Below are 10,484 nucleotides of genomic sequence, written 5' to 3'. Positions count from 1 at the left end.
GTTCGAATGGAACAGAATGCCTTTTGGGCTCTGTAACGCGCCCCGCGGTAAATGCAACGCATCTTCGGTGACCAGCAGTGTCAGTCCTTGCGGTTATATCTGGATGATATTGTTGTGTTTTCCTCTACTGTGGAACAGCATGTGGAGAGGCTCCAGGTGGTGCTGGAAAGACTTCAGCATGAGGGACTCAAGGCCAAGCTCAGCAAGTGCTCATTCTTTCGCAAAGAGGTGAACTATTTGGGCCATGTGATTTTGGCCGACGGTGTCTCCACAGATCCAGGCAAGATTGAAGTGGTTGCCAATTGGCCGATTCCCACTACTGCCTCAGAGCTTCGTTCCTTTCTTGGTTTTGCCAGTTATTATCGGCGCTTCGTGGAAGGATTTGCCAAACTGGCAGCTCCTCTGCATAGTGTTGTGGCTGACTGTGACCAACAAGAAGACTGAGCAGCGGCTGTCTAGGTGTTGGAATGATGAGTGTAACCAGAGCTTTGAAACACTGAAAGCTAAGCTCACCATGGCACCGGTGTTGGCTTATGCAGACTTTTCTCTTCCCTTCATCCTGGAAGTTGATGCAAGCCATGGTGGCTTGGGTGCAGTCCTTTCTCAGGCTCAGGCAGGCAAGGTGAGGCCTATAGCCTATGCTAGCAGGGGCCTGCAACCCACCGAGAGGAACATGGTAAACTACAGCTCCATGAAACTCGAGTTTTTGGCCCTTAAGTGGGCCATGACAGAGAAATTTCGAGGGTACTTGTTGGGTAACAAATGTGTGGTGTACACTGATAACAACCCCCTTAGTCATTTGTCTTCGGCTAAGCTGGCTGCTACTGAGCAGAGGTGGGCCGCCCAGTTAGCTTCTTTTGACTTTGAGATAAAGTACCGATCAGGGAAGAGCAACACTAATGCAGATGCTCTCTCCCGTCAGCATCCACCTGGTCCCCAGGATGTCGCTGCGATGCTTCCAGGCACCGTGATGCCCAAGTCTTTGCAGCAAGCTCTGGGGTTGGGAAAGGCAGAGGCGACCCAGGCTGCCATTGCCGCCTTGCCCCAGCACACTTGTTCCGAACTCCATCTCGCTCAGCAGTCTGACCCTGTGATACAAGAACTGTTGCCTTTTTGGAGGGAGAACCAGCGTCCCAGTTGTGAGGAGCGGGCACGGCTCTCCCAGCCCACGCTGGTGTTGCTCAGGCAGTGGGATCGCCTACTGGAGAGGGACGGTGTCCTGTACCGAAAGGTGTGTCGTCCTGATGGCGCCGAAGCCATGTTTCAGTTGTTGTTGCCAAAAGCATGGATAGATCAGGTTCTGACCCAGGTGCACCAGGAGCATGGTCACCAGGGGGTGGAGTGAACATTGGCGCTCCTTTGGTCCCGATGCTACTGGCCCGGTATGTCTTCCGAGGTGGCTCAATGGTGTCAGAGATGTGAGCGGTGTCAAGTGGCCAAAGATGTGCACCCAAAAGCACATAGCTTTATGGGGCATCTTTTGGCTTCCCGCCCTAATGAAATCCTTGCCATCGATTACACGACTCTAGAACCAGCCCAGAATGGTTTAGAGAATGTTTTGGTGCTTACAGATGTTTTTAGTATGTACACTGTGGCTATCCCTACTCGGGATCAGCGTGCTGCTACTGTGGCCAGGGTTTTGGTCTCGGAGTGGTTTTATAAGTTTGGCGTCCCTGCTCGTTTGCATTCTGACCAGGGCCGTAACTTTGAAAGCACCCTCATTCAGCAGTTGTGTGACCTGTATGGGATTGTAAAATCACGCACTACCCCATACCATCCGGAAGGAAATGGTCAGTGCGAGCGTTTTAACCGGACGCTCCACAACTTGCTGCGTACCTTGCCAGTGTCCCAGAAAAGGGATTGGCATGTGTGTCTGCCTCAGGTGTTGTATTGTTATAACACAACTCCCCACCAGTCAACTGGAGAGTCACCCTTTTTCCTGATGTTCGGGCAGGAACCCAGACTGCCCATTGATTTCTTGTTGGGTCGAGTTGAGAGTCCTGTCGGTGGCTCTATCCATGAGTGGGTTCAAGAGCACCAAGCCCGTTTGCATGTAGCATTTGAAGGAGCACGAGAGCGCTTGAAACATGCTGCTGATCGGCGGAAGCGAGTTCACGATCAGCATGTCAGAGATCTGCCATTGCAGGGAGGGCAGCTCGTGTATTTGCGTGACTTAAGTGCTAGGGGGCCCCAGAAGACCCGGGATCGGTGGAGTTCTGTGAAGTATCGTGTGTTGAGAATGCCTAAAGAAGGCGGCGCGGTGTATACTATTGCGCCAATGGACAACGAGACCAAAGTCAGACAGGTCCACCGCACTATGCTGAAGGCTGTTGTAATGGTGGACTCACCTGGTCATGCCTCTTCTCATAACTCGACCTCTGGGGAGGAATCACCCCCAGCAGAGGAGCCTTCATTTGAGTATGATTTGTTGATCTTAGACCAACCATTTCATATGGCCACTTCTGCCATGCCCTCCACCAGATCAGCTGTGTCTCAAGTGCCTGCAGCTGTGTCAGGAGCATTAACATCTCCAGCCCTTCCATCTGTCACTTGTCCTGGTTCCAGTAACATGGGCCCACGCCGGACCACACGTCAAACGGCTGGTCAGCATTCAAATGTGCATCATTTCCCACGGTCTGCTGGAGATGCTTGTGCTGCTAATCCTCCTGCTTCTGTGTCCAACTCAGTCTCTGCCTTGTTTAGACCTTGAAGTTAGCTTGTTGTACTAGCCTTACTTTGTTGATCGTCGGGACGATGATCCAAGGAGGCGGGGTAGAATGTAGCAGCATAGAAATAGGGCTGTCATGCTGCAGTTAATTGCGCCTGCTGACCACTAGGGCGGCAGTATATAAGTACGGCCCTCCTTCTCGCGCGCTCACTAACGTCATTTCATCATTTCCGGGTCAGGTGTTTGCCTGTGCAGGTAATGCTCCATGCCACTGCTGCGGCTACTGCTTTGTTTCACCTGTTACTGTGTCCTGTTGCTTAAAGCCTGCGTGTTTCCACTGCAGAGCAGCGACCGAGTGCCCCGTGCTTTGTGCTCCATGCTCCGTTTAGACCCTGGTTCTCTCTAGCGGTGGTAAGTGTCCTCTCTCTCTGTTACGCCGAATGCTATCCTGTAGCTAACGCTAGTGTGGTCACAGGTAGATGTCTGCTGCCGTGTGGGTCTCTCTCTCTCTCTCCCTCTCCCTGTGCAGGTTTGACTTTGAATACAGGTATGCTACCTTAAATCTAACTCTCAAAAGCTTTGATTAATGTAGTTTAGCTATGCTAATTGTATGTTTATTGACAGGGAATGCTCGTCAGCTGGCCGAAATCTACAGGTGACCTGTTCATCCCTTTTTATTTTAGCTGAACGATGGTGAGGAGTTAATCCCTTCGTTTTGTATTGTTTTGTTATACTTTATTGTTTTGATTAAGTAACTTGCTTGTTAAGCTTATTTGGTTAACTATTTCCTGCTTTATGTTGTATATTTTTGGTACATTTTGTGTTAATTACTTCCATTGTAACTTTTGTTTTCCCTTCTCAGTGGCTGCAGGCTGGTGGTGGTGCTGGTGACGTGGGTGGTGGTGTCCCTCCTTCTTGTGTGCTGTGCTTCCTTGGATTTGGTGATACCACAGTGTGTGACTGCCACGTGTGTCTGGGTGAACCCTTTTTCTTTAATTTAATTTTGTTGAGTCCCCTTCACCTGCTCTTTCCCCACCAGTAGGTCTCAGCCCCTGATTAGGCTCCCCTTTTCATTTATTGGGATGAATGCTATTTTTTAATGATATATATATTTATTAAATAAAGTATTTTTGTAAACTGGGAACCATGTGTCTTGCCTGTGGAATGGAACAAACCTGTTTTTGATCAGTGTAAAATAATTCCTTGGGTGCAATTCCCAAGGTGGCGTTGTCGTGCAACCTAAGATTCACATTGAGAGCTCCACATTTTGCAGCCCCCGCCACACACGCTAAGGGTGAAAGTTTACCAGGAGTTAGGGGTACCGCATTCTGAAGGGAAACTATAGTCCCTTCTACGCGTTTCGAATTTTGTAGCATAACCCTTGATAGTGTGCTCATGCAAGCATCTTTGCAACAAGACAAGCTGTCTCGCATCAGAAGAGCCATCAAATCTGGTCTGCCGCCCCCATTCTCTCTAGAAGAGTTTCTCTAACTTCGCTATGCGCATTCTCCCTCAAGGTCGTTCATATCACGTTGCTGGTTCTGGCTAAATCTGTTAAAATCTTAAGATACTGTGTCTTAGACTAAGGCTGTTACTCAGATATGCAGTTCTAGTCTTTTATGTGATGATGGACCAGCATTTTTAAAAAAAAATTTGCAGATTCCCCCTAGTTTTGACTGATGCAGCGCCTCTGTTGGTTTTGGGGGTTCTCATGAGTGGTTTGCAGACGACAGAAATTCAGTCCCTTAAAACCAGTTCTAAATTCACTGTTCTTTATGAACACTACCCAACTGTCGTTTGGGGCAGCGGATGGTTTCAAACACATTCACACACCGATGCATGGCATCGGGAGCAATTTGGGGTTCAGTATCTTGCTCAAGGACACTTCGACATGTGGCACCAGGGGCTGGGGATCAGCCCACAACCTTCCGATTTAGGAACGACCCGCTCTGCCTCTGAGCCACAGCCGCCACAGAAGCACTATGGTGTTTTGTGAGCTGCTATAGTGGAAATAATTCACATTTTGTGCATTTTTTTTTTTTCTACTTGATTCTATCATCTTCAATGCAAAGTATCAAAGCTATGCTAGCAGGGATTCAGTTTCACATTCGATGTAAAGATCCAGCATCCCAGAGTCTTCTGGGAAATCCTCCACTCAGCTGCTCTTCAATGGCTTTAAAAGGCGCATCCTCAAGGCAACGTTAAGACTCCTCACACAATTCACTGGTGCATTAATGGTTTTCACTTATATTTATGTAATGTTGGAAGAAGTTCTGTTAATAGCTTTTACGGGTTTCTCAGGTGTGAATATGCATGCAGATCTCATCTTAATCCTCAGCATGATCTTCCCTTCTCTGATTTAACCTTAGAAGATCACATCACATGTACTCAATATTCTTTAAGCACTCACAAACTGGTAGATCTCAACAAGGCACTCAAATTTTATTGCTAAGACTAACACTAAATTTTGTCCTCTCTGTTGTGTTTGGTAGGACTGTGGACCAGGGTGCGGATTCAGATCACTCTAGGCAGGTTGAGGTCAAGGGTTTTATTCACAAAGAACTGAGTAGAAGTGGAACTGTGCTTGAAAAGGGCAGGTGGGAGCAGGGGCAGGCAGGTCCTGAACAGTGGCAACCAGCGCTCCAAAAGATCCTCCAGGCAACACAAAACACTCAGGAATCTTGGAAAGGAGAGAAAAAACACAAAGCTTTAGTTCTGGTCTTGACAGAGAAACTCACTCTAAAACTAACCAAAAACTCTAGAGACTAAATTGGCCTGAAGTACTCAACCATGGGTAAGGAATAATCTGGCGACGAGTCTCAGGAAACCCCACTTCTTAAGGCCAGGCACTGATGAGGATTGCCAGCAGGTGTGCGACTCCACCAGGTGATCAGCTCACTGCCAGGCATAACTAACACACACACACACACACACACACACACACACACAGAACCACAGGAGAAACAAAAAAGTAGGAACACACCCCCAAGTGTCACAGCATCAACTGTGACACTCTCTCCTCTATTATGAAATCCCAGCATCATCGTTCCAACCCATTGGTTGGCTCCCTTGTTCATCGTCGTTGGTTGCAACCCAGGACGAGATCCCGGGTCTGCTTAAGATGTGTGACCTCTGCTGAGCTGCGGCTTAACGCGAACACTGTTCTTTCCCTACCTCCGATTGGTGCAGCTACGACCGCAGCTGTCATCTGCCTGCATCAACCAATCTACCAAGGCTGTGTCAGGCTCCACAAGAAGGAATTTTGATTGTGCAAAAACTCATGAGCTTCTGCTCCCCTTAATGCTTTTAAAATATTTATCTGCTGACACCCCAACTGGTCGAGGCAGACGACCACCCACCTAGAGCTGGGGTCTGTCCTAGGTTTCTGCCTCTTAAAAGGAAGTTTTTCCTTGCCCCCGTCGCCAAGTGCTTGCTCATGGTGGTACTGTTGGGTCTCTGTAAATGTTATAAGGAGTTCGGTCTAGACGTGCTCTATTTGAAAGTGTCATGAGATAACTTCTGTTATGAATTGACGCTATACAAATTGAATTGAATTAATCATATATTTGCATATCAGGTGGTTGCTGGGTTTAGAGTATCTATATCTTTGCTATATGTTCCTGCATAATGTTTGCTAAGTAGTATATTCCCTCATGGCTTGAGGTACTCATAGGGAATAGCCATATGGCAAAACACACAAATAGCAGTTCACTAGGTAGTGTATTCCGCTGGGGCCAAGGTGCTTCAGGGGAATGGCCACACGGCGGCCAAGGTGCCAAGCCAAGGTCACACATAGCAGTTTCGTCACTAAATAGCGTCAGGTTCCAGTCCATGCTGTTTTGGGGGTTAAGGTATTTGCCCATCACTCACCAATATCTCTATGTAAATATATGAGTGGGGAGTGATGAGGTCGGAGCATAGACGCCAAAATCTAAATATGCTATACTGCTGTAATAAACATTTCAAACGTGAGTTCTCTGATATTATGATTCATTATGATTGACATTTAGTGGGAATGATAATTTTTACATCATAATTTTTTCATTTCATTTTCACTGAAAAAAACTAACAAACAAGATTTGTAGACCTTGACATCGCTGCAGCTCTTCAGTACTTCATTATAATGCTGTTATCAAAGAACTGCTGCTTCTGCGATTTGTATATTGTACTTGGCCATATTGCAATTTCAATAAGATTTAGATTATTTGTGCAGCCCTAGGTGATATGTGTCAAATGTGAGGTGATGTTTTAGTAAAACTGTGTACACAAGGATTAAGCTTTAAAACTCTACACAACTTGCATGCAACAGACAGTACAACCTGCTATAATTGTGGCTCTTGTGATCCTGTTCAAACCTAATCTTCAGAGTCGGATCATTTGCAAATTGAATACATAATTACCCTCTGTTAACATGTCTCCTCCTCTCTTAAATGTTTATGCAGTGAGGGGAGAGGTACACCTCCTCATTGCACACAAATGACAAGCTGCAGGTGCAGTATGTGTTTGGGGCAGTATGCGTCACATCGGATCCTGAAAAACAGCAGCAAAAGCTTCAGTAAATGTGTCTGACAAAATCACGAGGAAAGCATAATGATATACACAATTCAGTTTTACTAGATTAAAGTGTGATGGTTATTTAGAAAGAGGATAGAAAATTCTTCTAAACATGTGAACACCTTAACTATACTAATAAATATTTTTACGCAGTGGATCAAACGTTTAATTGGAAAGTAATCTGTCGTAGTGATGAACCAACTGATCTCTAACTCTAGTTTCCCTAACAGTGTTAAACTTTACATCTGGCCCAATAGGGACAATGAAGTCATTATGTAGGTATGTTCAGGTATTGTTGATGGTATTTTGGAGTTTGTCATTTCTGAATTGACTGATTTGATTTAATTAATTGACTTTGTAGTCCCCAGTATGGGTCATGCTCCAGATAAACACCCACATCTGCACCTTCAGTTCTTAACTATGATTTTTCATCAATTCCTGAGAAGTACTTCTCAAGATGAGTAAACAGATTGTCCTGTGTCTAATAGGCGGAGTGTCCCTTTAAAATATATGTTGGTGCAGCGTTGCCTAACTATTCAGCTCTTGTGTCTGACCTTACAGTCGAGGACAGCCTCCTGTATAGAGCAGCACTGGTGCTCTTTGTGCTCCTCTGTCTGACACTGCTGGCACACTGGCTCCTCCTCTTCCAGACAGAACACACTCCACACCCAAAAATACTCCTGAACTGAAAACAAGAGGCATCACTCCAGGAGTGACTCTCAGAAGAATGGAAGAAATTACATGACAACGTTGAGTTCATAGAAGTGAATGGCAGATGAGCAGGGCTCCCTTTAACAGAAATACAGAACAGTCCAGCCATTGTAAACTACTTACAGTAGTGTGTATGTGTAGTACAGAACTAGTGTGTTTACCATGTAGAGGGTGTGGGCGGGGGGGTTCACGTCTGTTGTGTTTTCCACCTGAGCTACTTACAGGCTCCCAGACGGTACCTAGAATGAGATATGGAATAATTATGCACTGCAGGGATGAGGGGTGGAGGGGAGAAGAGAGGATGAAGGGATGTGGGTAGGGATGAGCAGAGGGAGGTATAGGGTAGGAAAGAGAGGAATGGGAGGGAAATGGAGGGGCAGTTGAGAAAACTGGTAAACAAGGTATAAGGAGCTTGCCAGGTGATTAGAGGTGTGGTTGAGGCGTGGCCCTTAGTTTATTAGTATTTATTCATTAAACTGCTGCTAGATCATAGTATTCATATTTATACTTGCTTTTTCTTCTGATATTTTAATGTACTACTTCTGTTTTCTTATAATTATCTTTGTTTAGCAACTTGTGCAACTGTAATGCAACCAATTAGGGATCAATAAAGTATTTCTAATTATTATAATTTTAAATGTATTCTCACAAGAATGGTGAGGATGTTTAAAATAGAAATAGACTATTGATATTTTATAGTCTCTCCTGAACTGCTGCATACAGTCTGATAGAACCTCACACTGTTCAGTATGTATCCTACAGCTTATATTCACACACCGTCACTGTACATCAGCTGCTCCCCCTGTGTCCCTCTTTGCTTACCTGTGTGTAAGCAAAGAGGGAATAATAAGCAACTGTTTTGATTAGAAATTGAAATGTTTTTTTTTAATCTTTTTTTCATGGAGAATTAATGAGCTGACACAACACAAACAGATTTTTTTTCATTTGGAAAAACACTACAATACTGAGCAGAAGACTCTGCAGTCAGTGTTTGTGTGACTAGTGTGGAAAATAAAAAAGTTTGTGATTATTATTCTCTTTTAGAAAAATGGAAGTGAAAAGATCTACCGATACTGCAGAAGCTTCATTTTATGTTCTGTTTGTGTGCCACATTTAGATGGCTGATGATTGTTTTAGAACATGAAAGCAAATTAAACCAACGTGATCTTGAGGGAAATCGCATGCCACAGGGCATTTCACGTGTATGTCCACAAACTTAAAGCTCTTTGCTTTTGCAGATACTGCAATTTATGAGTTTTGGACGAGCAGAAAAGGACAAAGTTAAGTTATTTGAGTTCTTTAAAATGTTATTTGTTATTTTTATCTGCACAATTATTATTTTTTTCAGATTTTTTTTCAGTATTTTTAAATACATGGAAATAAGAATATAACTACAAAAACAGCCAGTGAATTTACATGTCTAACATAAAATAACATGAAAAATATATAACTCTAAATGATCATAAAATTACTGCTTATTTTAAGAAAAAACATTTTCACAGATATTTACTGTTTATTTAAATGATTAAACTGTCAAATTCAAGTTTAATACTGTTAAAACATTTCTATGTAAAATAAGTGACAATTTATTATTGTATTTGTTCCTTTATTTTATATATGTTTTTTTGTTAACTGACAGATACATTTTATAATTTTTATGCTATGTTTTCAAAATAAAAAACATTGAATAAATGTTTTTTTATCAGTGTATAAGCATAAGTAAACTGAACAAATGCAGTTTTTATGACTGAAAACAGTAATCATTACTGTAATTTCTCAGACTGTGACTTTAATTACAGTTCTTTGACTTGATTATTTGTATTATAGCAGTGTTAGCCTGTATGTAAAGGTAATTTAGTTGTTCTCACATGTGTAAATATTTTTAAACATTACACAAGATTTAATATGCAAATTTAAAGCTAAAACTGTATTTTGATTCAAGAAAATTACTGTATTGTTATGATTCAGTTATTTTACTGGTTACTGTTATTTTTTATACATCCGTATAGAATACATGTTTCGCATTCTATTCTATCTTATGTGTGTCAGAATGACAACATGATGATGGAATAGACTCAATAGAATGTCTTAGGTATAAAAGAACAGAGATAGTCAGACTTCAGTCAGTCAGATCATCATTGGAGACATTTCAACCCTGTTTGTTGGCTTGTTAACTTGAAAACCTTTTCTGAAACCCTTTTATTGACACAGTTATTACACACTGAATTTCAACACAAAGCATCACTGACATCAGTCTGGTAAGTTGATTGAATTCTCACGTTACGGCAGAGAAAACTCTTCTTGAAGTCAAGTTTTCATGTACATCTGGTTGCAATGCTGATATAAAACTACTTCACAACTGAAGTTGTTGGCATTGGCAGGTTGTTTATAGAAGGCATGATACTGATACACAGATATATTAGTGATACGACGAACAGATACAACTAACTGAGAGATTAGTTGTATCCTGTCTCTCGACCGAAATATTGGTGTAAAGGTTGTCATCTGTATTAAACAAATAATATATTAATTATTATAATTTCATGTCAGT

General features: G+C 43.1%; 1 long non-coding RNA gene across 2 annotated transcripts; it reads right to left on the bottom strand.

The window, feature by feature from the left end:
* Positions 1-5,201: 5,201 nt before the first annotated feature.
* On the bottom strand, positions 5,202-7,878 carry LOC127354498 (uncharacterized). 2 transcript variants are annotated; one of them, XR_007881559.1, is made up of 3 exons: positions 7,777-7,878; positions 5,458-5,566; positions 5,202-5,348 (listed from the first exon to the last, which is right to left on the bottom strand). It is a non-coding gene; the product is annotated as an uncharacterized LOC127354498 (long non-coding RNA). The 2 variants fall into 2 exon arrangements; XR_007881561.1 differs by having other exon boundaries at positions 7,782-7,878.
* Positions 7,879-10,484: the final 2,606 nt, after the last annotated feature.

Source organism: Dicentrarchus labrax, unplaced genomic scaffold (assembly GCF_905237075.1).
Source record: "Dicentrarchus labrax unplaced genomic scaffold, dlabrax2021, whole genome shotgun sequence".
Classification (NCBI taxonomy): domain Eukaryota; kingdom Metazoa; phylum Chordata; class Actinopteri; family Moronidae; genus Dicentrarchus; species Dicentrarchus labrax.
The sequence above is the reverse complement of the archived record's forward strand: the minus strand, read 5'-3'. Positions and strand labels throughout refer to the sequence as shown.